The following is a 12,085-nucleotide window of genomic DNA, read 5'->3' as shown; positions in this document are numbered from 1 at the left end:
GATCTGGGCCTATTGCCTTCAGCATTCCTTTGAAATGAGACAGTGTGCACTCAGGAGTCTTTTGCAAAATTCTAATCCTTCAGTTCAGTAACCACTTAACAAGAAAGACTGAAAATACCCTACTCCTGAACTCTAAATAATTTCATATAGGTTTTGTAGTGCCAAAATTGTGTGATCTCTGTCTTCACTTTCAATTTTTCCACCTAGTTCTTGTCATCACTAAGTAAAACTGAGTCCACAGTAGCAGCCTTATTCGGATTAGCTGCTTTTTCTGCAGGATATTCTTTTGATTGGTCATATGGGATAATTTTCCTCCAATCTTGTTTACTTTATAACTTCTTTATGGACCTTCTTTATTCCTCTAATTGTTACTGCTCTTCCTTGCTTTACTTCTTTCTTTTTCATCACCATGCAGGATGGTGATGCAGGAAAGCTCTGCAAGAGTAGTCTCCCTTACTCACTATAGCACGCAGCTTCTTCCTTCAACATGTTGACATTTTTAAACTCACATGCATTACAGTCTGAAAGTGCCTTCAGTGTTCACCCAGCTTCTATGTCTCTTTGCTAAACTAATGCTGCTGTTCAAATCAACATTACCAACATCTTCGAACATAAAATGTCTCCTTAGTTCTATTAATTTTATTTTAGCACGTATAAACATTTTTCCTATCAAACTTAATATTTAGCGGCTGTTCTTAATTAAGGTCACTTAACTTCTGACTGTTTATTATAATTATTATTATTAACTGGAACAAATAAAAACAAAAAAAGTCAACAAAAAGAACCTCCCTCAAAGCACCCAGAAGGTCTCACCACATGCCCGTTTTTCCAACATCTAGATGTAAACATTGATGTAAATTATCACTGAGTATTTTGCCTTCAATTTTATTGATTCGCAAATAACCAGATGAGACTGAACGATAATTCATAATCACTGAACAATTTCTTACTCATCCATTAACCATTTTAAGAAGAAATTCATCAGCTCAAAGGCCGAGAGATCCTCATAATCTCGTGTCTGATCCAGAATAGTGCAACTTCCACATAACCTGGAATCAACATCATGTTAAAAATAGAACCCCAAAAAAAATTGAGTGAGTGGGTTACCTAATTATTTAGAGAACACTGCTTCACACCTCAAATCGCAGCTATATCAGAGAATCCCATTTATCAATCCATGTTACGAAAAAGAATACCCCAGGTGAAACTACATGGAATTTACAAGGGCAGAAGTCACAAAACTGAGGTTCTGGCTCTCTGCAACAAAGTCAAGGAACGAGAACCAGTTTGAATCTAAATAAAGCAACTGGCCAAGCCAATCTCGAATAAACTCCACCAACTACCATCATAGAAACAGATTCAAACTACTGAGGAAAATCAATAAAAAGGTAATAAATGCAGAATTGGTACCCCATTAAAGTTCCTATAATTCCCTCGAGTTTGGAAATGTAATAAGGATACTCCAACAAAAATTTAACTGAAAGCACCATGAGGAAATTTAGGGAATCAAATATCAACATCCCAGACTCACTTCTGTGATCAAAACCCAGCATATCAGCTTTAACTGTTCTGAAATCGCTTCTTTTTAAACTGGCATTCCCCAGCACCGAAATCAGTCCCGGGACACTAAGCGCATTTCTCTACTGTAATAATCCAGAACCTACAAACACAAATCTGTAGATAACACATCATACAAGCATCTAAAACCTTGCCATACAGAATACACCCTAATTTAAAAAAATACATAAATGCAAGATAAACCACCGTTTTCTTTTTATTTTAAATTATTTGCCTCATAAAAAACCTACAGAAGGAAATATACAATGACAGAATTAGCTGCAGCAAGTTGTCTAATAGCCCAGAAAGACCAATATGAAAGGATGCTATAAAAGAAACTTATGGCAAAGAAGGGCATAATCAGAATAATTTCAGAGTAAGCTACATTCATTTGTGTCACTATATTCTGCAGTCATGAACAAACATCCCTGAACTCAGAGCTGTCTTACAATTGCCTTAAAGGGAAATAAAGAACAATGACCACTGGAAACTCTGCATAGTTCAATGAATAAGGGAAGATAGTTTTTCAGCTGTGGGCATCGCAAACTTGATTTGCTTCTGTTTGTTTTGGTCAATCTAGGGGATGGATCTAGTACTTATGAGGTGTAAACCAAGAGCTACAGAAAGTTCTGTTGGCCCAGTCTTTTCACATTAACAATGTCTATGAAATTGACTCATACGGGGAAAAGAAAAATGAAGTTTAAGATGTTGGGTAAATGGAGAAAACATTATTATGCAATGTTGCTGAGAGAGACAGGGAGGAGGGGGGAAGAGACACCTAGTTTGACTAACCTGAAACTGGGTCATTAGCTGTATTTGGTAACCAGGTGAAATGATGGGGGGTGTTCAGTTTCAAAATGAAATATACACCAAGTCTGATAAGGTAACAATGTAGTAGCAGAGACCGTGATATGCTTTATAAAGGCCAAAAATCTAGGCCACTAGTGAATGCCGATCAGTCTCCAGAAGCCATAACTGGTGTTGGTAACTCGTACTACTACAGTGCTACCTTGTCAGACCCGACATGTACTTTGTTTTGGAGCAGAACAATAGATGTAAGGCAACCTTCTATGGCATCATTAATATTATTACTGCAACAAAATTATTGATGGGGAAACCATGCATGGCGGGGGCGCGAGTTAAAGTTACGTGAGTTAACCATAACTACTGAATTCCTATGGTTTTGTGCGAGGAAATACAGATCCTATCTAAAACGTCCCTGTAAACTTTGTTTTTTATAAAGTGAATATATATATATATTACACACACACACACACTTCACAAAGTATCATCCTATTACACAAGTTCAGTTAAAAAATAAATAAAAAAATAAAAAAACAATGTTTACCAGGAAAATAATAATAATAATTTAAAAAAAATCACTTCCAAAAACCTACATTGAGATGTACATCTTTTGGATTTGTTTAGTGTTCCTGGCATGAGCTGTGGTACCTAACCACATCAAACACTAGGGGACTCACTGGACTCTCTGGAAAGACCTCAAGACAAATCTCTAAACTTTGGATGCAGCTTAATAACAGAATAAATAGTGATAAAAACAGATCATGATGATGAAGGAATACAAAACTAAGCATCACTCCAAGAGACCGTTAGCCCATCCATTTCAGACAACTACCAAAACCAGTAGTAGTAGTGCGAAAAGAATCCTTAGTAATTTTTCAATTAAACAAATCATCCATCATTCACCTATATCCTCTCTAAAAAAAGATCTGCAACCTACTTCTATCCATCGCTACAAACAACAAATCAATACTATTTGGCGATGTACTAAGTTCCTCACAAAAGCCACCCAGAAATTCTAGCAAGGACAAAAAAAGGCACCACATAATTTTTTTGCCTGTGGAAGAATGGGGATGTAGCCACCTTCAGATCAGAACTATCTTGGCTATCTATGGAGCACAAGAAATAACCCCAGGTCAACTCCCTAATGTGGAAAGCTATCAATGAAAAGGCTCTCAACTACTTATCAGGCCCTTCCTTGTTCCACCACCTTGACACACTTCTGTGCACCAGTGCCAACAAAAACTGTTCATACCACAATGGTGCAGGTTCAGAAATGATGGCCAATCACCAAGAGTAGCAAGAACTAAACAATCAGTCTATTTTCCCGAGGACGTAAGGCTGATCAACACTCAAAGTTTTAAATGTCATCTAAAACAACTCCTACCCAAGCGACAAAAAAGGAAAGCATAAAACGTCACAGTGGCATCCATTCTACTGAGAAAAGCAGGTAAATACCTTATTGACGGCTAGTCTTTGTAAATCTTGAAATGTGATGGTCCTAATGAATATGAAATCCCCTAGTAATCCAAGGACAAAAACAAACCCCTGGAAGACAAAGTTACTGAAGTGTGCATTTTCTTCAGCACAGTACTTACTACATGAGTTAAGATTATAGTTAATGTACCTAGTAATTTGTGGGAGAAAGGACTCAAATTAATGAGGATTACCAGTAAGTAACCTGGAAAGCGTTACAATGGAATTACAAGGTAGAGTGCACAGATTGACAACTATCTCAACAATGTTATTTGAAAATGTGAGGGTTAGATACATTATCTGAAAAGGATTCCACAATGAAAATATAACAAACTTTTTTTTAATAAACCGAGAAATGTAAAAAGCATATTTGCAGATTGATCAAACGAAGCTGAAAGCACAACTGCCTCCCAGGAAGTGTCACTATAATAACGGTGCTTGGCAATAAGCGTCTAAAATAAAATTTGAATTGATTTACTTTGCTGTCTTAAGCACTTCAGCAGGCTTCCAAACTAGAAGAAAGAGAACGTTTTTGTGATAGGCAAATCTTGGGAAAATTCTATTATATCAGATGAGTTACAGAGGATGAGTAGGATTTTGTTCTGCATTCGACAATTATCCTCCCAAATTCTCTGTTGACAAGAAAAAAACTAGTTTATGTTCAGGTTCTCTGTTAGAAGCTAGTGCCAAAAGTAACTGAGAGAAAATACAATTGGCACCGGGTATTTGTGTTATGTCAAGTGTATAAAAACATTTTTGCACTAGTGTTCACCATATTTTAATGGTCTGGCTTCACAGTGCACCTATCTTTAGACGTATTATTACAAATGATTTAATATATACATAAAGTGGTCTGTGTGGGTCCACCCAGAGTAAGATTATTCTCGACGTATTCTTTTAGTCACACACTTTACCTTTTTAACCTTCCAGGAACTGCTTCCACTGTAAGCCTGGAGGGACATTTTTTACAAATGAAAACTATAGTCGATCATCAAGCAGTTTGTCATCTTTAATTCTTTATCTCTTCTACACTTTCTCAACAGAAAGGAATAATTTTTGGTACACCACTGGCAAAACCAATAGTTCAGGCCTCAATGAGATAAACTGCATTAGTGCTTGAAACAAACGTAGCCAGCATTTGAGAATACCTCTGTTCATTTGTATTGGCGCTTTAAAGCTAGGCCTGTTTGCTTTGACAACGCTTGGTCTAGTTTTGCACTGTTTTATCAGTCGTGGACTGTGAGCACAAAACATGAGCCCACAAAATTAGCGTTCAGGGATAAATCTGCAGTGTGCTAAATATTGGCACAAAAAGGGCTTACAACCACTTTCTGCACTCGCTCGGATAGTTAAGAAGCACTTTGCAGTTTGTTTTCACATTTTTGCATCACACGATTAGTACTGGTTTTCACGCTACTTGTTAAATTTTAGCCTAGTAAGGCTTGATAATGTCAAACATTCACATATTTGAAAACAGTAGAAGATACAATAAAAGATTATTAACACCACAACGCTGAGATTTACAAGTGATAAAACGTTTCTTAATTAAGAGAGGGTGGTAATTATATAAAGACTGGCCGTATTCTGTAATGTATTTAATAGAGCGATTGTAAAAGACAACACTGGCACATTTTGCAGTTAGCAGTTCTATAACCTAATCTACAAAAATGGGACTGAATCACGATTTAACATAGTCTGAGTCAATTTATTTGCATCTATAACACAACTGACAGAGGCACCTAAAATGCAGTGTTAAAACCATGGTAAATGTTGAAATTATAAAGGAATATTAACCAGACAATTTTATGCCGTTTTGTCTCCCTAACAGATAGCACCATTTAAGATTTGCACGCAGCCTCATTCGTATCTATGCGCCGGAGGAAAAAGTGGCACAAACAATTGTACTCAGTTTTAGCAAGAGCAATTAAAGTGGGTGGATTACCTCAAGAGTCTGTGCCTTACACTACTAACAAGAGGAGTTGGGTTCTTTGCTAAAACCTAGTATATGTATTTCTTAGTTTCCAAATGTGTACAACAATCTAATCACACTGTTTGTCAGGCAAATTACCGTAAATGACTGTATGGAAAATAAATATGCAAATTTACACAACTATTCCGGTTCTGGAAGGGACAGGCTTTTTGGAAAAGTAATTATTTTGTTAGATTCGCTATACCGGATACGTCACAAAACGCTTATCACCCACGTAGGCCAACTCAAGAATCTACTTCAAACCATGTAGGTCCCTTATTTGGGCTTTAGCAAAATTCACATAGCTGTTCCTTAAATCGGCAATGATAGAAAATAAAGCACTTTTAAAAACACTGGCATCGGCTTCAATGCACAGATGTTGCTGATATTGTTCCTGTAAAACGGATTCACCCTAAATATGGAAATACTGAATAATGCTGCGTTCGGCTTACAAGTAAACCCACCCAATGTATCACCCTGAAGACATTTACTTCCTGCAACCAGGCCACTAACACGCCAAATCACTGAATCTCAAACCACAATTCATAAACTATTTTAGAAACAAAGAATACTACTTTCGTCAACTGAAAAACTCCTTGGGAGAACCGGCAACATTCGCTTTGATCCGCTGGAGCTTAAATTTTGTTTCATGGGGATGATCAACTTTTCCACTGTAGCCAAAACAGTGATCACCTGGAGCCTCCATCGACCAATCATAGACCACTAACACTTTCGCCCTTAATAAGCCCTCCCTCAACTGGTCTTCTGCTCTGTGTTCCCTCACTGCAGTACCTCAAAAACCTCCTCAGGCACCAAAAATTTCTCTAAATTCATCAGTGACCTATCCACAACCATTCGGAAACAGAAACATTATTTTACCCTTCCGTAACCCTGATCTGCAACTCTTCTCTACTGAAAAAACGTTATCACGAATTCTTGAACGCCTCTTCGTCCAGCTAGCGCGCAACACTCCTCCATCCTTATTACTACGACCACACCACTCCAACACCAACTACTCCTACACACCTGTCTGACGTCAGAGACGGCTTCACACACCTTCGCCTCAACACCATCAGCGTAGTCTCAGACAACATGACACAGATGCATCACAATTCCCTTTTCTACATCCTTAACACTGCTTCACTATCTTCCCCCAGTTAGATACCGAAAACATGCAACCACAGTCACCTTAATTAATTTAGCCCTTAATATAAATCCAAACAACTAACACAACACTCTCCTTCTTGGCCCCAACCCCGTCATCTAACACCCAACACTCCTCCGACCTTTACCCGGATCTGAACACACCTCCATTGTACAAATCTAGACATTAAATTGCCACTCCTCTGTCTCCTCACATGCACAATAACACCAGTTATCCTATGATCGGCCAGGACACTCACCCGCGCTTCAAGTCTTAACTTCTTCAATAAGGTCCCAAACTCATCCCGACCATAAAAGTGGCAACCTTTGCTTGGTGACAGAAATGTGAATGAACACAGAAAAAGACCCCCAAACATTGCCACCCGCTAGTCTGAATGGCCCGTTACCGTTTTCCTCACCTCCCTGCTGGATCCCAAATACCACCTCTTTAATGTTCACTACCATTACTCCACTCCCTCACCTAAAAATGTAATACTTTTCCACCCCCTCAAATAAAGCCTGATCGTGGGAACCGCGCATCTTAACCTTGATTCCCTAACACTCTTCCGCCCACCATTGATTCACCTTTACCTGCAAGCCAAACGTTCTTCCCTTCGTCATTTCCCTCTCCGAGTCACAACACTCCCGAACACCCTAAACTCAGCACCCATTCACCTGGAACCCCGAGACCGTTCCTCCTAAAACCTGACTCCGAACGCCAGTGATCCTAATCTCCCAACCTGGGGATCCTAAGGATCACTCCTCAACTATGGGGGATATACAATGCCAAGTGGTCGTAAGGAGAAGGATGCAGCTTAAAATAAATTGAAAGTTTCCACATATGCAATATGCCTCCATTCTTCGATTTGCGGTGAACTGAGTAACAATATATCTAATCCCTCCCCCATCGTCCAAGAATTCCCCAAAACACAGCTCACACACCCCTTCCTAGGAGCGTCTCACCTCAGGCCGACAAGCTCCTTCTGCGTCCCTGGTTGTATCACATTGCCTTTCTCTTCCTCGGTCGCAGCCCGTAGGTGTCTAGTCCGATCAGGAAGATGCCCATACCCCTACCTCAACCCGCTTCCACCCTCCGCCATTTTCCCTCTTACTTCCCTTCCCCCTGTGGGGCTTTTTTTTTTGACGTTCGACGTCGTTGATTCCAAGAGCGCACGCCCCAGAGAGAAACGAGCGCGTGCACAGAGTAAATGAACGCGCAATCGGGGTTTGTCGCGCGCGCGACAACCTTTGCATATTGACGGAAATACCAGTGTGAAAAGAGAAAAAGGACCCTTCTTGATCGTTCGAATTTTACTGATGTGCTTGTACGCAGGTCGTCTGATTTAATACTGCATAACAAAGTATATACAGTGTTAGAATGCCCTGATATCAGATTATTCCAAAATAAACGAATGTGTTTATTTTATGTTTTAACAACTGGTATTAAATGTTAACCATTTTATGCACTGGTTGCGTTGGAGTACTGCTATTTACAATTGTTTTGTGAGTATACTTCGAAAAATCATAATTAGTTGAATTATATCCGCAATATTGTTCTGTAGGGTTGCATGGTTCGAGATTCGCTGTCTTCTTGTTGGGACTACTGCACAAGTCTAAAATGGCGCAGAACTCATCGATATCCCTTGAATTGCCACCATTCTGTTTTACTTTTCCTCTTATTTATTCAGTTATTCATATTTATCGTAGAATGCATCAGGGAGTGCCCTCTAGGGATAGTCGCACTTACCTATCACTTAGGTTAACAATCTGTAACTAGAAAAACATTTAACAGGTGGTGAGAGGTCTAAACGCGTTTAATTTCTTTCAAGATACCAACCAAAAACTGACCGCCTTACCTAGATCTCAGCGCATCTCCCCCTACATCACAACACACAGATAGCTGACAGATTGTTACCTGTTATCTCATTTTCTCGTGAACTTTCCATAGCTGCCAATTTCCAGATTGCATATGTGTGACATTTCCATGGTTTCAGTGCGCTTATGAGTGACATTCAGCTGCAAATATGACAGACAATACAGGCCCATAGATCCGGTTCAGGCTGGAGACTCCCTATTTTATTACAAGACCGGAGGTCCATATTATGCTTTCTTTTCTCGCTTTAATAAATATAGCAGCCAAAGAAAAAAACTTAATTACCCAGAAAACCATGGGAAAATGCTCTGGGGCCTCTAGTACCCCGGGGAGCGTCACCCTTAGTTGCGCCAAAGACATGAGCACTATTCCCCCATCGCGAAGGAATTGGGAAGTGCAGCGTAAGGGTAACATTCGGCCGGGGCTGCGTCATCAGGAGACGCGGGGAAGAGGTGTTGAAAGTGCATTTAAGCCAGAGCCCCCCCCCCCCTTCCAGTTCTCTTTGCCCCATTCAAGGTGCCCAGGTCATGCCGTCGTGTTCTTCAGTTCTTCATCTTGCACCAGGTATGTAAATCGGGAGACGGGGTGCCTGGTGGGTGGCTGCCTTGCGTAGCTTGATTGGGTTTTGTGCATGATGTGGCACGTTGTGATGCATGCTTTGTGTGTTTGGGTACGGCTGGGGGGGTTGGTGAGTACCCCCAACGTACCGCCTTTTTTGTGGAGTATGCTTAATTGTAGTATGTCGGTCCTTTGGCTACCACTGGGGATTGGTGAGTGCCCCCAGCATGCCTACTTTGTCGTGTCTAGTCCATATCTTAATGGGCCGTCCCTATGTGTCTGCATGTGCAAATGGGGCACCGTTTTAGGCTGCAAGGGTACAGATGGGGTTAGTGAAGCATGCTTCTCCTCGCGGGCAGCTGTAATGTAATACACAGTCAGGGTTCGTATGAGGTCATGTACACGTGCATGTTAAGAATTTCCTGGTGTTATCTTTCATGTTTGTTATTGTTTGAATATGTGTTCTGGCTCGCGGTGTTTAACTCCCTGTGCGTTCCGAATGTGAAATTGACAGTTTTCACTCGGAAGGCACAGGAAGAGGTCGTTACGCTGTGGGCTCCTATTTTTAGTAAGAATAAACTTTAATTCGAAGTTTAACCTCACTCTGCTTCCGAACAATTTATTTATTACCTTGTACTTTTCATCTGGCGACGAGCGAGGTACTTGGTAATGTTCAGGAGCCCACCAGCCCTTCTTTCCTCTACGGTGTTGATTCACTTCATTTGCTTCAAGGATTTTGTCCACCTTTGTTGGAGCCTGTGATTCGGGTGATTTATTGCGGACTCGAGTGAGGTGATTTTCAATATATTTGTCTGGATTAGGGGATTTACTCCTCTCTACATCGTGAGGCAACTTTAGCGGCCATATTAGATGAGTATTGAGTATTTGGTGAAGTGGTTTAGACTAATTTTAAATGTCAAGAAATCAGCAAATGCGAGTCTGTTCCATTTTTAAGCGTTTTTTTTGTGACGCTTATGTTTATTGCCATTTTGCGTTGGATCCAGTATTAAGAAGAAGTCTCAATTTTCATTTTTTAAAGAAGTCATTACATTTTTTTTAAACCAGATTTTACAAATATTTATATATTTGTAGTTATGGCTTCTTCTCAACAAGTTATTCAACTTCCTTCATTTTTACCTCTACCTGGGAAACCTAAAATACCATGGAGAATTTGGTATCGCTCATTTGAAAATTATTTAATCGCTATTGATGCTGAAAATTATACTCCTAAAATAAAACTGGCAGTATTGTTTGGTTATCTTGGCACAGAAGGTCAACAAATTTTTGATAACTTACCTGTTATGACACCTACATCTGGAGATGGAGATAATTGGTCTGTGTATACGGAAGCAGTAGAAAGGTTAAATAAAAAATTTCTGGAAGAGCCAAACGTGATGCTGGAGCGTTTCAATTTCATGAAAAGGAAACAAGAAGTGGACGAGACTGTGGAGGAGTACATTTCAGCTCTGAGAAATTTGGCTGCAAATTGTAATTTTGGTTCAGCGCTAGATACCTACATCAGAGATCAATTTGTGTACAGTTGTTTCTCTAAGAAAATACAAGAGAGGATTTTAAGCTGCAGGGATCCTCTTCTTTCTGAAGTAATTGATATGGCGAAAAGCATTGAAAGAGCAATGGTTTCATCAAAATGTATTTCTTCTGTGTCTTCTAGTAACTGTGTGATTAATTCCATCCAAGGTTCTGATTCAATTAATGCGCTTGCGCTCAAAAATAACTTTGTCAAACCGGTATATAAAAAAACAAATTTAATATGTTTCAGATGTGGTTCTACTTCGCATGTAGGCAACAGTCCTAAATGTCCGGCTTTAGGAAAAAAATGTATTAAGTGTCACAAAATAGGTCATTTTCAATCTGTGTGTAGAGGTAAGAGTGTACTTCAAGTTAGTAGTGTTCAAATGCATGATGACATCGTCACTCTGCAAAATGATTTTGATAAGATGGTTTTAACCGTTGAGTCTGCTGTTTCTATTCAACCAGGTTTCAAGTATAAAGGTCCTTTTTGTGAAGTTATCATTGCTAATTGCTACACATTGAGTATGATGGCTGATTCTGGTGCACCAGTCTCTATTATCTCGGATCAGCTTTATTACGCTCAATGGTCTGATAAGTTTCATTTGCATAAAACTGATATTTCTCCAAAGGCATATGGGGACAATGATATCGATATGTTAGGATTTTTCATTGAAACCTTGTCATGTTTGGGTAGACAAATTACGTCTAAAATTTATGTAGCTGTCAAAGGCAAAAATATTTTGGGCTGGCAAGACTTAGCTAAGATGGGTTTGAAACTTGTTCCCGGTTCTGAGAAACCTGTACAAGTCAATGACACTCAGATTTCTTACATTGGTGATACTATTGATGATTGTGCTTTAAAATCACTGCTAGATGATTTTCAAGATGTTTTTAACTCTAAAATTGGAAAAATAGACAAGTTTGAGCATGTGATAAAATTGAAGCAGAATGTTATTCCTGTAGCTCATAAGGTCAGAGCTGTTCCGTTAAGTGTGAGAGAGGATCTAAAAAAAAAATTGGATGATTTGATCCGTGAAGGTATAATTACTACCACTGATGCTTCTGAGTGGGTCAGTCCTATTGTTCTTGTGCGCAAAAAGGGTGGCGAGATTCGTTTGTGCGCTGACCTGAGATCTCTTAACAAGAATATCTTAGTTGATTGTCACCCTTTACCA

The 12,085-nt window shown here is 39.5% G+C and overlaps 1 protein-coding gene across 4 annotated transcripts in view; it reads right to left on the bottom strand.

The window, feature by feature from the left end:
• Nucleotides 1-8,096, bottom strand: part of BTBD7 (BTB domain containing 7) — a 353,483-nt gene extending 345,387 nt beyond the window's left edge. Inside the window, exon 1 of one of the 4 annotated variants that reach the window (XM_069208226.1) lies at nt 7,910-8,096. The gene's annotated coding sequence lies outside the window, so the exon portion shown is untranslated. Of the gene's footprint in view, nt 1-7,537; nt 7,673-7,909 lie in introns of those variants that run through there. The other 3 variants (XM_069208224.1, XM_069208223.1, XM_069208225.1) reach the window with 3 other exon arrangements.
• Nucleotides 8,097-12,085: the final 3,989 nt, after the last annotated feature.

This window comes from Pleurodeles waltl, chromosome 9 (assembly GCF_031143425.1).
Source record: "Pleurodeles waltl isolate 20211129_DDA chromosome 9, aPleWal1.hap1.20221129, whole genome shotgun sequence".
Lineage (NCBI taxonomy): Eukaryota > Metazoa > Chordata > Amphibia > Caudata > Salamandridae > Pleurodeles > Pleurodeles waltl.
The sequence above is the reverse complement of the archived record's forward strand: the minus strand, read 5'-3'. Positions and strand labels throughout refer to the sequence as shown.